The sequence below is a fragment of the Myotis brandtii genome, unplaced genomic scaffold (genome assembly GCF_000412655.1).
Source record: "Myotis brandtii unplaced genomic scaffold, ASM41265v1 scaffold404, whole genome shotgun sequence".
Lineage (NCBI taxonomy): Eukaryota > Metazoa > Chordata > Mammalia > Chiroptera > Vespertilionidae > Myotis > Myotis brandtii.
Genome location: NW_005365520.1, coordinates 282,715 through 290,098, shown reverse-complemented (window position 1 = coordinate 290,098; position 7,384 = coordinate 282,715).

The window sequence follows — 7,384 nt, the reverse complement described above, 5'->3', positions numbered from 1 at the left end:
CAGATATCAAGCTGTATTACAAAGCAACTGTTCTCAAAACAGCCTGGTACTGGCACAAGAACAGACATATAGATCAATGGAATAGAATAGAGAACCCAGAAATCGACCCAAACCACTATGCTCAATTAATATTCGACAAAGGAAGCATAAACATATAATGGAGTCAAGTCAGTCTCTTCAATAAATGGTGTTGGGAAAATTGGACAGATACATGCAAAAAAACTGAAACTAGACCACCAACTTACACCGTACAAAAAAATAAACTCAAAATGGATAAAGGCCTTAAATGTAAGACAGGAAACCATAAAAATCTTAGAGGAATCCACAGGTAGCAAAATCTCAGACATATGCCAAAATAATATTTTCACCGATAAAGCTCCTAGGACAGTGGAAACTAAAGAGAAAATAAACAAATGGGACTACATCAAAATAAAATCTTGGCTATACTTTTAACCATGTTACCAGACAAAAAAGCCTGACTGTGACAACCCCATTCAAAATCACTCCAAATACAAGTATAGGAAATTAAAATATAACAAATATACCTCTGAGGTTCAATAGTCTGTTCATGTTTCTATGACTCTGGGTCTATTTTTGATAATCAGTTTTTGAACCTCAGAGGGAAGCAGGGAGGTGGGGATGGATGAGAAGAGATCAACCAATGAACTTGTAAGCAACCCCACTATGAGATTAAACTTGACTAATTGCACAAAGGTGGTTGTACAACAGCTATACTTATTAGAGGTAAAATAATAAATTAGAGGAACAAAAGGGAATGAAATAAGTAAAAAGAGAAGGAGAGGCATGAAATCTTTTGGTTGTTATCTACAAACAACTTGAGATGGCCTCCAGAATTATGACAATTAGTTAAGTAATATTATTTTTCTTTTTTAGTATTTAAGAAAGATACTCAAATGTGACCATCTCCATTATTCTTGGATGATATATAACCCACATTAAGAACTATTGCTGTCATGCTTCCATTGCACACAGATTAATTCAAAGAAACACAGACAATCAAAACATGTACTAGTTATTTGCATCTCCTCTGAGATCTAGTCCCCACCCTTTCCTTGCTCTGCTTGTTTCAGAGAGAAATGTATTTGTCAGGTTCCTAGCCTCTGGCTTTTGATATGATCAGCCCAACTGGAGAATGAGGAGCAGGAGAGAAGCCAGAGTGTTTCTTCCCCTGGCTTTCCCTTCAAGTGGCATCGCTGGAGTGGCTGCATTTTCACTGAGGCTCCAGCTCTCACCAGCCAGCCTTTCCCTCTGTAGCATAAGCTCATGCTGGTTATTGCTACTGTGGTTCTAACTCCTTCCAGATGGTACTGGCTTCTTGGATTTAATAAGGGTTGCAACCAATTTTGTATTTATTGTTAATATTTATGTTGCCTCTATACCCATGTTGGGATTCTCCACTTTCACATCATCCTTGTAACAAATTCCTGGTATGAAATCCCCTCTGTTGAAATATGGTGGCTTCTGACTGTACTTTGCCTGAAACAAAAACTAATTCAGATATGTACTCATTTTTTCATGTAATTAAAGAAGTGAGGCAATATGCCTAATGAGAAATAAAACACATTAAAAATCTAAAATCTGTTTTCCCTATTTAGGGTACCCTCAAACTCTTTCATAGGAATGACTACTGCTCCACTGAGCTCTTTGAAATTTATCAAAGTCTTCTCCTCTCTATTTCTCCCCTCTTTTCTCTTTCTAAACTACTGGTCAATCTTCTTTTATTCTATCTAGATCTTCAAGTCTCTCCCACATTTTTTCATCTATATCCTGAGACCTGTGCTCTGCTGGAGAAGCAATGGAAAGGGGACCATGAATACTCATATACTAGGAAATAATGTTCCTTGTTTCACATAAACCTACTTTTGGAACATTTTCCAACTCTTCCCACTCTACACTTGGAGAAGAAATTTTTAAAAAAGGATATTTTCTGTGGGTAACCAACCATTCTCTGCTATTGCTTTTCTTTCTTTATAAAAGTAATCACAGGACTGTGAGTAGATATTTCTTGAGAGCTTTAAGAACCTCAATCAGTTTAACAGCTGGAGGAAGAGATATCAGTTACAATGAAGAGTAAAATCTTTATTTTATGGCAAGCGCCTTCCCTTTTGAGAACACTGTTCTAGTAAATCATATTTTGCACTGCTCTTAGAAAGACAGGTTGTTGGGCTAGCGTGGCTCAATGGTTGAGTGTTGACCTATGAACCAGGAGGTCATGGTTTGATTGCCAGTCAGGGCACATGCCTGGGTTGTGGGTTAGATCCTCAGTGTGGGGCATTCAGGAGGCAGTCAATCAAAGATTCTCTCTCGTCATTGATGCTTCTATCTTGTTATGGAATTGGCGTGGAAGAAGACAGTTGAACACTTGGGAGGTATAGGAAAGTAAGCCTTTATTCAAATCAGTGCTGCTGGTTCAGGGGACTCAAAGATCCAGATCCTGAACAACTTAGACAATGAGATTTTCTCCTTATATAGTTCTGAGTTTCTTTGTTTCCTAACTACCAAGCTTCTGTAGTGGACTCTCACAGCCCCCCTCAAGTCAGTTAGATGGTTAATTTAGATTGTATCTAATGTCCATCCTGGATGGCGTCAGTGACCTCCCTCCAGTTAAGCTGTTACATCAGCAGTTCTCAACCTGTGGGTCGCCAACCTGTGGGTTGCGACCCCTTTGGGGGTCGAACAACCCTTTCTTTCACAGGGGTCGCCTAAGACTATCGGAAAACCCATATATAATTACATGTTGTTTTTGTGATTAATCACTATGCTTTAATTATGTTCAATTTGTAACAATGAAAATACATCCTGCATATCAGATATTTACATTATGATTCATAACAGTAGCAAAATTACAGTTATGAAGTAGCAACGAAAATAATTTTATGGTTGGGGGTCACCACAACATGAGGAACTGTATTAAAGGGTCATGGCATTAGGAAGGTTGAGAACCACTGTGTTACATCCTTGGTTTATGGCCCTTGTAAATTGTAAGTTTTTATTCCATAACCATAATCTCTAAGGTTAGTGAAAGTTAAATAAGGCTGCTGGAATGGGGTCCAGATGTTTTATCTCCCATTAGAAAGAGAAAATAAAGAAAAAGAAGAAACATTCAGAAAGGAAAAGGCAATTTACTGTTCTAGGTGACTAAAGGCTTTAAGAACATGGTTTTACTGGTATATCATTTAATAGAAAGTTCAAAGATCTCTGTGATGAGGATTTCAAATTGAACTCTTTATATTAAATGATTGGCATTCATTAATTCATCAGAATAAGGAAGAAAATGAGTAAAGCTTACATATTTTCCTTCACTAATCATTGATTTGAATTTAAAATTTTCTATGCCTCTGGTGTAAATTGGCTATTTTAATTTTTTTCTTGAAAATAATCTATTTGTTCAGACTGATTTTGATCTTAAAAACAGCTAACATTTGTAAAGCAGTTTATATACACTTCAAGTGCCTTATGTGCCCCACCCAACTTGCAGGCCCTCCCCCCCCTTCCCCAACCACCACCACCAAACAGCTACCAGTGGTGTTTCCATACAAATGGCCTGTCTGTTTGGCTCAAGCTGTAGTCTTTCCTAAAATATCTCAAAGGTCCAAAAACTCCAAACAATCAGCATGCTCTGTACCTCTTGCTAAGCAGCCCTAAGCCAAGCACTCCCAGGGAACTCCAAGCCCAGCACAAGTGGAAACCATCTGAAGATTGCTCTGTGACTCATGTCATATGGCCGCAAGAAGGGCACAGAGCATGGCTGACCTTGGCCTGCAACTTCCAGGAGGTCCCAGAGCCAGCATACTCAGTGTAGAACTTCAGACCATGCCAGAGCACCACCCAACAATCTCCATTAGCAATAGACTCAAGGGGTGGACTCAGTGGGCACCAGAGCCCCTCTGAAGCAAGTTCTGCTCTATGGGGTGGGCTCCTCTGCTGTAGTCACAGCCAGTCCTCCCAGTGTATCATCCTGGGGTTTAATCCTTCCCATTGACATGCCAATAGCAATCAAAGCTCTACTACAATAGGAGGGTACACACAGACCACATGGGTGCACACCTGAAGTGCCTCACTTAGGTGACTGGGGAGCCATGCCACTGGGCTGTACAGGACACATACTACATAAGGCCATTCCATCAACACTGGGAGGCATAGCAGCTATACTGAATACATAGAAACAGGCACAGGAAGACAACTAAAATGAGGAGACAAAGAAACATGTTCCAAATGATAATGGGGAAAAACTTTAGAAAAATAACTAAACAAAATGGAGACAAGCAATCTACCTGATGCAGAGTTGAAAATACTGGTTATAAGGATGCTCAGTAAACATAAGGAAGAAACAATCTACTCAGTGAGAATGTCAACAAAGAGATAAACATAAAAGTGGAGATAGAAAACATAAAAAAGGACCAGTCAGAAATGAAGAATACAATAACTGAAATGAAGAATATAAACAGATTAGATGAAGCGAGGATCAAATCAGAAATTTGGAAGATAAGGTAGCAGAAAACACCCAATTATAATAGCAAAATGAAAAAGAATCCCAGAAAATGAGGTTCATATAAGGGGCCTCTAGGACAACATCAAATGTACCAACATTTGCATCATGTGGGTACCAGAAAGAGAGGAGAAAGAGCAAAAATATTTGAAAAAATAATGATGGAGAACTTCCCTAACATGGTGAAGGACATAGAAATACAAGTTCAGAAAGACTCCTACAATAAGAAACATCACAATTAAAATGCCAATGGTTAAATACAAGAGAGAATCTTAAAGCAGCAAGAGAAAGGAAGCTAGTTACCTACAAGGGAGCACCCATAAGACTATCAGCTGATATCTCAACAGAACTTTGTAGGCCAGAAGGGAGTGGCAAGAAATATTCAAAGTGATGAATAACAGGGACCTACAACCAAGATTACTCTACCCAGCAAAACTATCATTTAGAATTGAAGGTCAGATGAAGACCTTCACAGACAAGAAAAAGCTAACTAAATGAGTTCATCACCACCAAACCAGTATCACATGAAATGTTAAAGGGTCTTCTTAAAAAGAAGAAGAAAAAGATAAAAATATGAATAATAAAATGCCAATAAATATATATCTATCAAAAATTACTTTTAATGCAAATGGATTAAATGCTCCAATCAAAAGATATATGGTGGCTGAATGTATAACAAAACAAGACTGTTACATATGCTGTGTATAAGAGACTCACTTCAGATAGAAAGACACACAAAATGAATGTAAAGGGATGGGGGAAAGATATTTCATGAAAATGGAAAGAAACAAACAAAAAAGGTTGTGGCAGCAATACTTATACTAGACAAAATAGACTTTAAAACAAAGCCTGTAACAAAAGACAAAGAAGAACCCAGCAATTCTACTTCTGGGTATTTATCCAAAGAAACCCAAAACACTAAATTGAAAAGACATTTACATCCATATGTTCATTGCAGCATTATTTACAATAGCCAAGATATGGAAGCAATCTAAACATCCATCAATAGATGAGTGGATAAAGAAGTGGTGCCTATAATCAATGGAATACGACTCAGACATAAAAAAAATATAAAGAAATATGCCATCTACAACAACATAAATGGACCAAGAGGGTTTTGTGCTGAGTAAAATAAGTTAGACAGAGAAAGAGAAATGCCAAATGATTTCACTTATATGTGGAACCTAAAAACCAAAATTAACAAACAAGCAGAACAGAAACAGACTCATAGACACAGAGAACATTTTGACAGTTGCCAGAGGAGAAAAGGAGAAGGGGGTTTTGAGGGGGCTTGATGAAAAAGGTGAAGGGATTAAGAAGCACAAATTGGCAGTTACAAAATAGTCACTGGGATATAAAAAGTATAGCATAGGTCTTTTATCCATTTAAAGTTTATTCTTGTGTATGGTGTAAGTTGGTGTTCTCATTTCATTTTTTTGCATGTACCTGTCTAATTTTCACAACAGAATTTTATTGAAGAGACTGTCTGTACTCAATTATATGTTCTTGTCTGCTTTGTCAATTATAAATTGGCCATGAAATGTGGGTTGATTTCTGGGATCTCTGTTCTGTTCTGTTGATCTATATACACATGTTTTATGCCAGTACCAGGTTGTTTTTATTACAATGGCCTTGTAGTATAGTTTGATATATGGTATTGTGATCCCTCCAACTTTGTTCTTTCTCAAGATGTAACTCACAAAACCATAAAAACCCTGGAAGAAAACATAGGCAGTAAAAATCTTGGACATCTAGTATTTCAATATTTTTGCCACTATATCTCCTAGGGCAAAGTAAACAAAGGAAAAATAAACAAATGGAAGTACATCAAAATAAAAAGCTTCTGCACAGCAAAAGAAACCATGAACAAAATGAAAAGTGAACCCACTGTATGAGAGAACGTATTTGCCAATTATACATCTGATAAGGGGTTTATCTTCAAAATGTATAAAGAATTTATACAACTCAATACCAGGGAGACAAACAATCCAATTAAAAATGGGCAAAGGACCTGAGTAGACACTTCTCCAAAGAGGATGTACAGATGGCCAATAGACATATGCAAAAATGCTCAATGTCACTAATCATCAGAGAAATGCAAATTAAAACTATAATGAGGTATCACCTCACACCTGTCAGAATGGCTATCACAAAAAAATCAACAAACAACAACTGCTGGAGAGGATGTGGAGGAAAGGGGACCCTAGTACACTGCTGGTGGGAATTTAGACTGGTGCAGCCACTGTGAAAAACAGTATGGAGTTTCTTCAGAAAATTAAAAATGGGACTGCCTTTGACCCAGTATCCCACTTCTGGGAATATATCCTAAGAATCTCAAAACACCAATCAGAAAGAATACATGTACTCCTGTGTTCATAGCAACTTAATTTACAATAGCCAAGATCTGGATACAGCCCAAGTGCCCATCAGTAGATGAGTGGATAAAAAAGCTATGGTACATTTATAAAATGGAATACTATGTGGCTGTAAAAAAAGGAAGGCACTCTTACCCTTTGTGATGGCATAGATGGACCTGGAGATAATTATGCTAAGTGAAATAAGCCAGTCAGGGAAAGACAAATACCGTATGATCTTACTTATATGTGGAATCTAATGAACAAAATAAACTGATGAACAAAATAGAACCAGATAGATGGATACATGGAACAGACTGACAGTTGTCAGAGGGGAAGAGGTGGCGGGACTGGATAAAACAGTGGTTCTCAACCTTCCTAATGCCACGACCCTTTAACACAGTTCCTCATGTTGTGGTGACCCCCAATTTCATTGTTACAAATTGAACATAATTAAAGCATAGTAATTAATCACAAAAACAATATGTAATTATATATGTGTTTTCCGATGGTCTTAGGC